We start from the raw sequence: 14,336 nt of genomic DNA on the forward strand, positions 1-14,336 counted from the left end.
CGTTGATGCGATGCGACGGCTTTCGATGGCCGGTGCGGGTGGACTCCGGAATTCCGTGCGCGGCGGGGTCCTGTTATTTATTTTGCTTTCGATTTTTTGCTGCTGCCGATGGCTGTGTGCGTGATTTGTGGTGCGCTTCGGTCCGCCCTGCCTCACCCCGTTCGTACATTTAGTGATTGGGTTTCACGCCTTCGTCCTTCGCATCCGCCACAAAACCCCTTTTACCCTGCCTTGCCACGCCGTCGCCGGGCTCTGCGATGGGGTAAACAAGCAATCATCCGGCCGTGGGCTGCAGGGCGAGAAAGTCGATCTGATACATGTATGGAAAAGAAAAACAGAAATCCATCACTACGCGTTGAATTGCGAGGAAAATGAGAACACAAAGCACACGGTGTAGAACGTGGTAGGATAGTGGAGGGTGTGCCACAGTTTGGATGAGATCTATTTCCAAATTCGTGCTAGATACGGCCGGATGTGAAGCCAATGCGTCGAAAATCATCCATCACGAACACATAAATCTTCCCTGCGGAACAGGTAAAAGCATCACTAAAGCCACCGCCATCAATGCCCACTGCCCACAATTTGCCTGTTTTTCCGCGAAGCTTTTTATGTTTGGAAGCAGCATACAGGTGACGGCTGTATGCGTTACTCAGAACGATCGTACAATTATACAGTGATGGTTTACGACCATTTGCAATACTTTTCGCAAATGGTTGTTAATCCATGAAACTTTTATTTTCGATTCAACCCGTTTACATCTGTCAAGTGCTGGCATAAAATTCTTTTTTCATGGAATTTCTCTTGAAAAATGTAGCTCTGTTTATATACTTGTAACAAGAATAACGTCTAGGTTCTCATAAGTAAGGAAATCGATAGAAATGCCAAAATATATTTACTTGAGTATATTTAGTATTAGCTCGTGCTTTCAAGTTGATTCAAACAATCAACTGATCTCTTATCTACCTTATCTACTTATCTTATCATCTTATCTACTAAGTATCGTAGGACTTAAGGCAAAATTTTGTTAATATTCATTATTTATTCGTCGAGAATGTGTGATTCTTCTAATTAATTATCTCTTATTTAATAATAGCTTTTGCTTAAAGACCTAATAATATATCGTTTTCAATCGATTTGAAGCAGCTTGGGCCAACTGGTTGATGAACTGCAGTTGAAGATTTGTTCGTACTGCGAGTTCTATAAGGAGGATAAGGGTAATAATCGTCACTCGATGGTCTTTTGGAAAAATATCCATCGCAGATATTTATTGAATCAACTTATAACTTTCTTAATATTTTGTTCATGAAACTTTTATACTTCCTAACTATACATAACTAAGCAAGTCCAGAGTAACAAGAGCATGGTTAAATTTGAAATAAATAAATTGAAAAGAATAGTGCTACAAGCGGGATTGAATGAAGCGGGATCGAATCTTCGAACCAACGTATTAGCAATTTATCCACGAAACTAACCACTTGGTATATAAAAAGACACTTTCATGGTCTCGTAAATCGACATTCGGACTGCATATCGTGTATTAAGTAGCATTTTGGACGATTTCCCTAGGAATTGAACCCCGTTTTTTTTTCTATTTTATATTCACACTCTTTTGTACTGAGCTAGAATGTAATTGAAGTTTCTATTTTAACTTTAGCATGTCTACCCATCTGCACGTGTTTTTTTACAACACCTGAAAAGCCAGTCCTTTCGCATTCAGTTCAGCTACAAAACGAATCTCAAATTGATTGCTAGTAAAACCGTAAATTACAAACTCAACTGAAGAATCGACCATTAAAAAGCTGCTTCAATTGAGAAAATAGTATGCGATTTTGTTGTTGTTGTTGTTTGGCTAACGGATGATGAATTGAAGCACAGAAAGCAGGTTTTAATTTCTTTCGTATGGCTCGTATTTCCGGGAAGCATCGGCATCAGCTGAGTGAAATGAAGTTCATCAGTAATATCGACAATTTTTCAAATGCTTTCATCCAACATCTGCAGAAAATTTCTCACCGGCACAGCACATGGTGCAGCAACCTACGCTACGCTACGGTTAAGTCTGATTTCAATTTTCCATGATTGACTGTTGGCGAGTGTGTCTGTTTTTCCCCTGCCTTTTTTTTTTTTTTTGTGCTCATCTTTACCACACCGTCACGTTCCAGCGAAACCATCAGCAGTCGTTGTTTCGGTCGAAAGGATATTGAAAATATCATACACGTACCGTATGCTGTACCACGACGTACTGCCGTGAACCAGCACCATGTTGGGCGTTGTGTACGAGGAAATAAATATTCATCAAAGTCATGAGCTGCCCGGTTTCCGTGGGAAAAAATATTAATTAAGATCTGCTTGTGATATTGAATCTCTCGAAATGAATATATTCATGCAATTAACGAATAGCATCTTCTAAAGGACATATTCGCGTAGCACGATTTTATGTCGATATTGGTACAGACATATCAACGGTTCGATATTCTAACCATTAACGGATGTATGTAAGTATCTGTTCAACAGTTTTACTCATATATTATTGCTACTCATTCTTATCTCAGATAAAAAAACATGGAAGACATTTTTTTCTTGAACAATTCTTATTAACATAATTATTGAAAATTACATTACATCATTAATATCACAGGATGGCAGGGTGGGTAAACAACAATGGCGCCGATCTTCACAAGCCAGGACTGAGTAGTGAGGAGTGACTACCCAACTACGTGGTATCGATAGGTCTAGTAAGCCGTTCGATGGCCGTCGTAGTAGGACGTAAAGTCAAGTAGAAGAATATTACAGGGGTTACCAGATCATATAATAAGTGTCCAGGCGTTTCCAAATCAGTGTGGATAAAATAAATAAAAGAAATTTTGAATTCATTTAGTAGGAGCTAGTAAATATCATTGAATGTTTCATTTTAATCAATGTAAGCTGAATGATACGTATGGCGGATGAGCCTATGGATAGTGGTGACGACCACCAAGGACCTCACCGACCCGGGGGGTCTCCTGTGTACTTCATGAACACCTCTTCCACGAACACCACTGATATTCATAAACACTTCGAAGGACACCTGAACAGGGCAGAGACAGGAGAGGTTGATGCAAGTAGCAGAACAAGTCAACCACAGCAGCAACAACATCAGTGACAGCAATAGTGGAGAAGACGAAGTGTCACCGCCATCTCTGGATGAGGTTGCCAGCGCCATCAAGCAGCATAAAAGCTTACCGTCGAAATGCACAAGCTGATCACGGGAATCTAGGAACAGGAAGAATTACCGGAGGAGTGGAAACTGGGCGTCATTCACCCAGTCTACAAAAAGGGCGACAGACTGGAATGCTCGAACTATCGTGCCATTTCAGTCCTTAATGCCACCTATAAGACCCTGTCCCAGATCTTGTTCTGCAGACTTGCCCCCTTTGTTACATAATTCGTCGGCAGCTACCAAGCGGGGTTTGTTGGAGGCACATCCACCACCAACCAAATCTTCACTCATCGACAGATCCTCCAGAAGTGCTGAGAGCGCCAGATCCCTACGCACCACCTGTTTATCGATTTCAAGGCGGCCTACGATACCATGGATCAAAATAAGCTATGGAACATAATGCAGCGGCACCACTTTCCTGAAAAGCTGATCTGGGTGTTAACAGCCACCACGAATGGGGTGCAGTGCAGAGTGAAAGTATTGAACATGCTGTCGGAATCGTTCGAATCTCACCAGGGTCTGAGGCAAGGGGACGGACTCTCCCGTCTACTGTTCAATATTGCCTTGGAAAGTTTAATGCGAAGCGCGGGGCTAGACAACGATATCCGTGACACGATTCTCTATCGGTCTCTTGAGTTTCTTGGCTTCGCGGATGACATTGACATCGTTAGCAAGACGACAGCGTAGATGTGTGAGGTGTACGCCCGACTCCAATTCTTGCTGCTGATTTCATCCAAGCAGCAAGAATTGGATTGATTATCAATGCGACGAAGACGAAATACCTGCTTGCCGGTGGCTCTGATCATGATAGAGCCCGAACGGGAAGCAGAGTGTTAGTCGGCGGCGACAACCTCGAGGTAGTAGAGGAGTTCTGCTATCTTGGGACTGTCGTGACTTCGGATAACGTTGTCAGCAGCGAAATCCGGAGACGCATTGTCCAGGGGAATCGTGCCTACTGCGGCCTTCACCGTCTGCTGAGATCCAGAAGACTTCGAGACCGCACGAAATGTGAGATGTATCGCACACTGATTCGCCCCGTGGTCCTATATGGTCACGAGTCTTGGACTATCCGTGCGGAGGATGCAAACGCTCTGTTTGAGCGTCGCATCCTCCGGACCATCTTTGACGGTGTGTTCGAGCATGGAGTGTGGAGAAGAAGGATGAACCACGAGCTTGCTGAGCTATACGGAGAACCGGACATCCTGGCGATAGCAAAGACCGGAAGGATACGATGGCTGGGGCATGTCATGAGGGTGCCGGACTCATGCCCCGCCAAGAAGGTATTCGTCAGCGACCCCCAGTTCGGCACGAGGCGTCGGCCAGCAGCCAGGGATCGAGTTTTCTGGAGATCTATTGTTGACTGGGTCATGTCACGACCATTTTCTCAAATTGTTAGAATTTTTGTTTCTTGTTTTTTGTTATTGATTCACATGAAATCATGCTAAACGTTCATTTTTTAAATTTTCTTTTGAAAATAAAATCATACGGAATGAAGTAAAAACTATGTTGTAGGCAATAGATGACCTATAATGAATTCAAGATGCTCGTATCATCGTAATATGCATACTGCTGGCTATAACAGATGGGTAGATAAGTTGTAGTCCTGATGTATAGATTAAGGCACAAAAAAAAATTGTTTCACAGTTTTGGCCAACCTTAAAAACACACATGTACGAATTTGATAGCTGTCAGTTGATTAGATAATGAGCTATAGTGTTTTGACTGGAGCAACTTGCAAGCACTGATGTGGTGCAAAGCATGGATTAAAACAAATATGGTGGTCTGAACCAAAATTGATTTTTCATGGGTAAAACACTGTTCAAACTAAACAATGGCTTGATTAGAATGACCCAGACTCTGCACAATTACCTACAAACATTAAGTATTTGTTTTGTATTGTTCAGTCGCTGCTAAACGTGCAAATGCCCGAACGAGGTTACCTCGCCAGAAAATGTTTAAAAAATCCATAACCAGATTTTGGATAACGTCGAACAAAACAGATGAAGATAGCAGAATCCCTGTCGATATCAAAGGGACTTGTGTATCATATGCGAACACATGGACATTGAGGAAATAATAGGAAACAAACTATTTCCTGTTCGCAGACCTGAAAAGAATTCTGGCTGGAAAAAAATTGAGGTCCAATGCTGAAGCAATTACTGAAACAGAGGCCTAAATCGAAGCTAATGACAACCTATATTTTTAAAATGGCAGCGAAGAGCTCTCTCCAAAAATAAAGTTGCATCGTGGTTAGCACTAAGACTCATCAACACACCTGTTACATTCGTATTCTGACACATCTAAGCATCAACTTTATTTTTTTATGAAAAGTCATCGGATTTAGATTTTCAATAAAATGTTGGTTCTGTGCTTTTGTAGGGATGTGAATGTCCTCCTAGCAACTACAGCTTTTGGCCGTAAGCTTGCTTCTGAGAAAGATTTCTGGTAAAAACAACATTAAAGCAGTTATTACAAGCGACAATTTCGGTGGCCTGCCGAGGAGAACTCCCTATTTGGCAGCTGGCCATATTAATGCAGGCGCAACAATTTCATAAAACATAAAAATGGTTTTGTCAGAATTTGTTTGGTCCCTTTGTCGTTACTTCCAAAATACCAGTTCGTTTCTTTTAATTGAAAATTTTACTGTGAAAACCATTTTTTGAAAACCACAACTTCCTCGAAGTTTGGCTCTCAAATAAATTTAGTTATAAAAGAGTTTATTCTCATGAAAACTAGTTCAGAGCTTTTCCCTAATACAGACTACCCTTTTATACTTTGAAATTCAAAATGGGCTATTTTGATCCATTCTTCAATTTCTGCAAAAAACAAACATACCGAAAAGTTAACATAAAATGCGTATACTCGATCTGATTGAGTATATTTTGAGGAAAAAGCATAAGAGCACATTGTTTAATACTTGTCCACTTGTTAAACAAACGGATCAAAAGGCTTATATTTACACGTGAAGGCACACAGGATTTCAAATTACGGGATTACAAATACAAAAACCGGCAGCAGAAAAAGGTTCACTTTATTTAACAATTCAATACTCGCTTGCCGTAGTCCAAATCGCTCTGAATAATGCATCCGCGAACCGCAACAACGACAGACCGAAGGGATCTGTTTTTTTTTTTTTCTTTTTTTGTTGCTAAATGATGCTACTGACATGGGGTCTCATATAGACTGTGACACAAATTTGACGACAGGACATCTATAATGCATTTATCTTTATGTAGCTCATTCTAAGCTCTTGCTCCACCGTCCCGACGGCCGGTATGTACGTTAATATAAAGCTTTCAAACAGTGAGATGGACAACGCTGGCTAGCCACAAAACCACAAACCAGGAATCACTGCTGCTAGCAGCATGTGCAAAAATCTACAAAAATATCTCATCCCACCAATATTTAACAGAGTGGTTGAAAACTGGTTCGAATGGTCCAAAAGGAGCACACGAAAAAAAGGAGCTAACAAAACAAATCCAGCTCAAAAATAACTCAACAAAATCCCAATCACTGGGCAATAATAAATGGCTGCCTCGCTGCAAGCTCCATACTTCGTGCTTTCCACCGTGCTCGGCTAGTGTGGCCCAGCGGGTTGGATGTGACCCACTATGAAACGTTATGATCGTTTTTTCGTTTTCGATTGTCCTGTTCTCGAGCGCTCGGTCGCTGCTTGACCGAACGAGGTGCTCCAAGTGAAGAACAATCGCTGCTGACCTGTTCGTATTTTGCTTCATTTCAACAGCGGACGCGTTTTCCGCCGGGGGTTCGCTTTTATGTAATTTTAGTTCGATTTATTGCTGTAAACGGTTCTCAAATCTAAAACCACCGGCATCCCGGTAGAGCTTTGCCTGAATCGATTTCCGGTGGTACACGAAGAGGAAACGAACGAAAACCGAAATAAACGCAAAAGGAAGAAAGGGAGCTAAAAAAAAAATCTTCCGGAATGTCAGGAACCAAACGTTAACGGTTTTTTTTTGTATTTTGTTAGTCAGCGATTCGCTGCAAAAATTTGGCCCTGCGTACGAGAGTTAGTTTTATTGACGAACGCTGGTAGTTGGGATTTTGTTATTCTTTGGCGTGTTCCGTCCGTTTTTTTTTTTGTTTGTGCTTAACCACTACCCCTGAGCTTTGGGCCACACGAAACTTAAAAAAACCAATTTGCATTTGCTCCGATGGCAAGTGAGGATTCAGTTTGAACGTTTTGGTTTTTCCTCTTCACCGACGTCAAGTGAATTTCTTCACTAGCCAAAATTCATGCTTCCCACACACACACACACACACACACACACACACACACACACACACACACACACACACACACGCGAGCATTCATAGCCCACACAAAATAAGTTATGCTTCTTGCGAAGTGTCTTTGATTTGATTTATGGTGTCGTTCACGGTGGGCGAAGGTGGTAAAAATGTGAAAATCCATTTCAAACCGTGGCGCAAAAAAAAAAACCAATGCAACCGTTCGACAATAAAAGCAACCGCCACCTATCATGAAAAGTGAAATGAAATTGTTCACACCGACGGGTATGGAAACAAAACACAAAATAGCACCGTGGGAAAATGGGACAGCTGGAAAACAAGCAAAATATAAAGAAAAAATGATCACACTTTGCTGCATAAAATCAACGATGGACGCGAAAACTGGCGACGCGCAAGCTTCTACCGGATTTCTTTTCCCCTTTTTTTTCGATTGTTAGAACTTTCGCTTCATTGTGAAATGTCAGTCCAGGGTGAATGTTTAATTGCGAGAAAATAATTCTCATTCAAGTATCACCGATTAGCTCTGCCTGGACAGTACAACTGTACACGAAGGCTGCGAAAGGAAGCTCAAAAAGCATGGACGGGCAAGCAGAGCCTACAGAACAAATAAAACAAAAAGGAAATCAAACTGCTGACTTGGGATTCTGCACTACCCTGCCCGGATGGGTCAAAATGGAATTTGACATACCGCTTACCGTATAAGGAACAGTAGCAAACAAAAAGTGGAAGTTAAAAGAGCTCCAAGCGCTTCAGGAAGTAGGAAACAAAAACCTAGCAGCAAAAAATAAACGGCAAAACATTGGTCGATCGAGCAGCAACGTTGAAGGTAGCTACCGGGGAGGCCACTTTGGCCCTGGATGTCCTGTTTTCCTTCTTCTAACAAACTGTGTGTGTGTGAACGAGCGCTGTGCGCATTTCGACTACCTTTTCGGGGAGGATGTTCGGGGACTTACAATGCCAAAGGTCGCCCATATTTTAAGTTAGAAACCATCCTGCCCAACCGACGACACGGTCAGGACAGACATTACAGGGTCGGGGACTCGGCGGGCCGAAGCTACTGTGCCTGCCAGCGGCACCGGCATGAAAAGGTATTTTGAATCTTCTACCAATTCTCCGGGCGTACGAAACTCCGGGGGCTCCCCAAACCGTCCGTCCCGTCCAAGTCCGGTGGATGAAGCGGGCTGGGTGAAGGTTCGCGCGCGAGCGTGCGCAGGGCAAATGATAATAAATTTCATAAACACACCATTGCCCTTGAAAGGAGAGAAAAGAATGGCACCGGGGTACTCGCACTGGGGAACGGATCGGAGGCCCACGGAGAACCACCGTCACCCAGTTATTAGCATTATTATTGTTTGTTCTTCCACAGCCCATTTGCGAAGACGAAGACCGGGACCAAGGTTTTGTGGTACTCGCAATCTCGTACGGAAGAAGGTTTGCCGGTTTATGGGAAGGTATGTACACCCTCGATGACAAGTGAAGAGAGTGCTATAGGAACAAAATAATAAAAAAAATCCCAAACAAAGCAGCGAGGCCAGCATAAGAGAGTGAAGGCGACAGGAGCGCATACATACGGTGGGACCTATTCGTTTGGCATTTCCGCTGCTTTGCAATTATACTCCCTGCTGCTGGTTGGGAGCCACGGGCAGACCGTTCGGCACGACGGGAAGGACAAAACAATTTCACAGCCAAACAGTGTTTCCAGTCATTCGCACTCGTGCACTTCTTCATGCGTTGTGTGTTGGAAAAGGAATCGTTTGTTTGATTGCGCAACGGTTAGAGAAACAAGAAGCTCAAGAAGTTTTCCCGCGACAGCATGGGGAAGGCCTGAAAATCGCTCGAAAGAAGTGAGCTCCCGGTCTACTACTTCCTTACGATGCATTTCCAATCGCTCCTGATGTGCGATTCCATATTCGAAATTAAGAGAATGCTTCAAGAATTTTAAGTGCCTAAGGATTCAAATTTTGGGAAACAAAAGGCCTGATTGTGGAAGCTAAACGAAAAACGGAAAGCAAATTTGTATTATGGTCACCCGTTAGAGTCGACGAATGTTTCGTCGACTTTTTGCTTACGTTCATATCTTTACGGATTGCTTTGATCATACATTCACAGATGATTTCATTCGAATTAAACCTGTCCTTAAATGCTAATTTTCACTAGAATCAGTAACTTATGAATCAGTTTGATTTAATAAAATCCTTTTGTATTGGATTTTTTGGACTCTTGTGGTTCTTGCTACAGAATAATTCCTGTAAACCACCAAATAAAATCACTAAAACGGCTTCAAAATGATTGTCATAACATATCCACGTAAAATATATACACTTTTCAATCTATTTACGCTTAAACATGGTTTCTATGAATGCAAACTAGACTTTCCGTAGCACTTGACTGACGGAAAACTTTCGGTATAAGCGCGTTTCCGTTTGCTTCAGGCAATGCAAATTTTTGACTTTCCGTTCGACAAACATCTGTCATCGACTTTTAATCGTCGACCAATCGGATTGCCAAACGGAAAGTCATAACACCAAAGTGACAATTATGTGACGTTTGAGAAGACGTTTGCGTTCCACAATCAGGCCTAATATTAAAGAAAACAAATAAAAACAAAATGGACGATCTGGAGAATATCTCCAGATTTGAATTACACAATTGAAAAAAAAAATGAAAGGTTATTAACGACTGATGACATTTTTTGTATTATCCGGTTTCATGGTCAATCTGCTGCAGAAGATCTCACGGTCGAGCGTCATAGCCTGCCAATCGAATATTCCGACTTTTGTGGCGGACGAATCTCAACTATGAGCCACTACGCCTCTGCTGTCTATACGAGCGTTCTTAAATGACTTTCTAGACTGGGTCATCTAGTGCTATTCACATGACGTGAGCTTTGCTTGACGACTCTAATTGCTCAATAGTGATATCTCCGTTCAATTCGTAGGGCTTGTGGTTTTACTGGCTCCCCCATTGTCCTCCAATACATTCGAGGAATTCTGATGATTTTTTGCTTAACCATACAAAACAAATTCGTCAGCTCCCTAATGTGACTTTGTACATTTTGTTTATACATTCAAACAATTTGACTCTGTACTTGCCAGTAATTCGTGGAGCTAATTAGCTTACATACAATCAAACAATTACGTGGAATGATATCAGAATTAAGTTTCAAGTATTTAGTTTTACATTCCTATGGTATATTTCGAATCACGGAAATCCCAAAAACCATTATGAGTACCTGCAATTAGATGGAAGTTTGAGCTCGTGCCCTGCAGTCTACTCATTTCACAGTGCCGATTGGAAACTTGTCGAATGGTCGCGTTACGTACGGCAACTAACTAAGCGCCACCGTACGGCCACGGCGGGCGCACACGAAAGCACAGGTCTCAGTGCTATTTATAAAAGGGGTTTGCCATATTTATTTACAACGGAAGAACCAGTCGACTCCACGGCCCAGTTACTGATTCATGGAAAATGTTCGATCGGCTGCAAATAACGGCAGGCGACAGTCGCGGGCCGGATCGGAAAGAAAAGACACCGGGCAAAGAGAATCGGTGTGTTGTGACAAATTATGCATTTTCAATCGGAAGGAACAGTGCTGTCATCGAGCCGGAACGAGAAACTAAAACCGGATGCGACGGGTAGAATGCAGTCGGCAAATAGGTACAGGGCAAGTTCGCGGAACAATCCGACCCCGGAAGAGCTCGTGCTGGTGTAGAAAAAGCACAATATCCGCCATTAAGCCATAGCAGACAGACATTTTCACTGCGCTTCGCAGGGTACGAACGATGGATCAAACCAGCCGCCAATGAAAAGGATGTACACCTTCTGGTACGGTTGGTCGCTCTAGGCGGTGCGCATCCATTCCACGGACGGATGGAGAAAAAAAACATTACAAAACGAAGCCAATGCAATATGAATGATTGAAGTGCAATAATGGTTCCTCGTGTTACGCCAGGAAGTAGTCATCCATTTCCTGGTCTTACAGGTAGTGAAAGGGGACCGAAGCTAAGAACGGCTTGGCATGATGTATCACGAATGCGTCCTTATCAGCAATCGAGTTGAAGCTCTGATTTTGTTGGCCTGCTCTCGTGAAAAGCCTGCCGCAGCATGATGCCGCCCCTAAGGTCTGACACTCACACGCAAATCCAGAGCACCCTTGTGCAAAGACCGGCCCGAGCGGGTAAGTAAATGATCCAGAAAATTGATACGCCAATCTCTCTACTACACACCTTTACAGCGCATCATCTTCACAGGGCGACGCATCTTCTGGGACCGTTTGGCTTATCTTTGGCTTGCTGTGGCTGGTTAGCTGGAGGCTTCCTGCAGCTTTCGAAGTTCGCTCTTCCTAGAGGGTGCTTATTCTGATGGGATTCGATGTGTTCCCCTGATACCGCTTCCCTGCACGAATTCAATTGGCTCGTTTCTCGGGCCATGTTGTTGGCTGCGCCTGCTCTAGCCACAAAACTCCCACGGCTTGGATATGGAAATCGTGCAGCAATCGTGAATATGAAATATCATTACCTTCACCATAGGCCGAAGCACTCACTTCGGGTGGAATAATTCAGTTAGGAGTAGGAACGTGCCGCCTCCAGCCTGGGAGAGGGTGGATGAAAAAAAAACATTCCCATGATATAGCGAGAATGAAGAAAGAATTGCTCTGCCAGGCAAGTGAGGGAATGATGCCAAAGAGAGAGAGAGAGCGAGTGGTCGCGTGCGCAGGGAAAAAGGGAAAAGGGTCCTTAAGGTAGAAGTTGATTGCCGTTATGGTGGTACTGCGAGCCAGTAGTTTCGATGACCTTATTCTCGCGCAATGTTCTTGAGCAATGCACGGGTAGCGAGCAATGCACGGGGAGTAATGATAAAAATAGTAATAATGGTAATCATAACACTACTTCTTATATAAAGCAAAAAAAAAAAAAAACAAACGAACCGGGGGTCTCTGGGTTGCATGAAATATTCCCTGGCACAAACGAGCACCTTGCTGCCTTCTGCTTCTCTACCCATTGGCATTCACCACGTTGGGGCACGTTTTTACATAACGTCTTAAGATCTCTCAGCTGCTGGGAAGCTGCCAACATGGAAGCTGAAGTGTGCCGTGTGCACGGATATGCCAAGGATGCGATGCCCTTCACACCACTGTTTGCCCTACTGCTCCATTTGCTTCATCTTGTCTAGGCACTTCTTTGGAGAAAAGCTTACGTTTCTTCTTATTAAACGCTGTTATTCATTCGCAGACTGCCTGTGGCCAGGGCAGGGCACGACTAGCAAAAGACAAACTTTTCCTCTTCTACCTTCTATTCTACTCACGTGTTTTTTTTTTTTTTTTTGTTGTTGTATATGTGTGTGTGAGTAGGCTAGTGGGAAAATAATGGGTAGGTGTGTGGACAAGAAAGGGAAAGACATAAAGTGAAAAAGATTTTCCAACCACACCGTCATGGAAGAAAGAGACAAAACTAAACCGAAATTGTTGAGCAATGACTGAGAAACCTGGTGGATAAATTGACGGTTTGAGATTGAATGGATGGGTTGCGAACCGGACGCACCGGCCAGGTTGCGGGTGCCTGGTGAATCGCTGGAACGCAGGTTGTTTATATCGAGCGGAAAAAAAGCGCCACCGGTAGTAGCGCTGTGTGCGTGGTACCACCGTCAGCTCCACTCCTGTGTGGTCCTGTGTGGTTGTGCGTGGTGTTTTTTTGTTGTTGTTGTTGTTAGGAGATCCTGTTTGCTGCCTCACGTTGCTCACGTCGGCACAGGATGTGAGGAGCAATTCTTATGCTTCTGCTTAAATATTCATGAGCGTAATAATTCGACTTCGTCAGAGTCGGAATTGAAAATGAAGATAAATGCAGACAGAACCGCTGCTTCCATAACCACACCTCGCCACACACACACACACACACACACACACACACATGTTACCACTACCGAAAGGGAGAATCTCACATAAAAAAGTAGAAACGGTTAGAAGGCCGCTTCACAAGAACCAACCAAGGTATGTAAAGGGTCGGCAGCAGCGGCAGACGAAGGAGAGATGGATTGACGGGTACATTTACCTACCCGGTTACGTATCTCTTGCAGTGCAGCAGCTGGAACGAATGTGGTCCCGCTTCTACTGCTGTTGCTGCTGTTAAGTACCGGTAGTATCGGATGTGGCCTAACCAGGTTGCGGATGTGGATGTAACGAAGTAGAAAAAAAGTATGCGAAAACCCAATGAAATCATGGTGCTGGAGTGATTTGGAGTTTTCAAACACGGTGTGCACACCGAGATGAGAATGGTTTTTAGCAGCGCGCGCGCGTGTGTGTGTGGTTCTGTATGTGTGGCGTATCGAAACGAGGCCACAATAAAAGCAACAGCATCGACAAAAGTGCAAGCTACACGATAGCTGTGACGTAAGCAAACGTTATAACAAAAATGGAATAATATCTATAAAGCCATATAGAGAGAGAGGGAAATAGAGAGAGAGAGAGAGATGGGGTGGACAAAATAACAAGGGGAAGGGAATTAAAAGAAGTGGCAAAGAGGAGCAATTCAAATGAAATGAAGAAATCCTTAGCAATGCGGGTCAGTGAAAGATATGGAAGGCCCAACCACACACACACACACACAAAACGATGAAAGTATTTAAGGTTATTTTCCCTCGGGAAATTCGGACCGAACCGAAAAATCGGGTAGGTTCAAGATTCGTTCTAATATTCGCTTAGAATACAAAAACAGAGGAATAAAAGAGAAGGTGAAAGAGATGGGAAGTAACTAAAAATATAAAACGATTTCACTGTGAGCAGCGCTCTTTGCTAGAAACCGTACAACAATGCCGAATCTCAACCTAGGGCAAGCCGTGCCGGGAAGATTGGCACTTGTAGGGTGGAAAT

This window comes from Anopheles maculipalpis, chromosome 2RL (genome assembly GCF_943734695.1).
Source record: "Anopheles maculipalpis chromosome 2RL, idAnoMacuDA_375_x, whole genome shotgun sequence".
Taxonomy (NCBI): domain Eukaryota; kingdom Metazoa; phylum Arthropoda; class Insecta; order Diptera; family Culicidae; genus Anopheles; species Anopheles maculipalpis.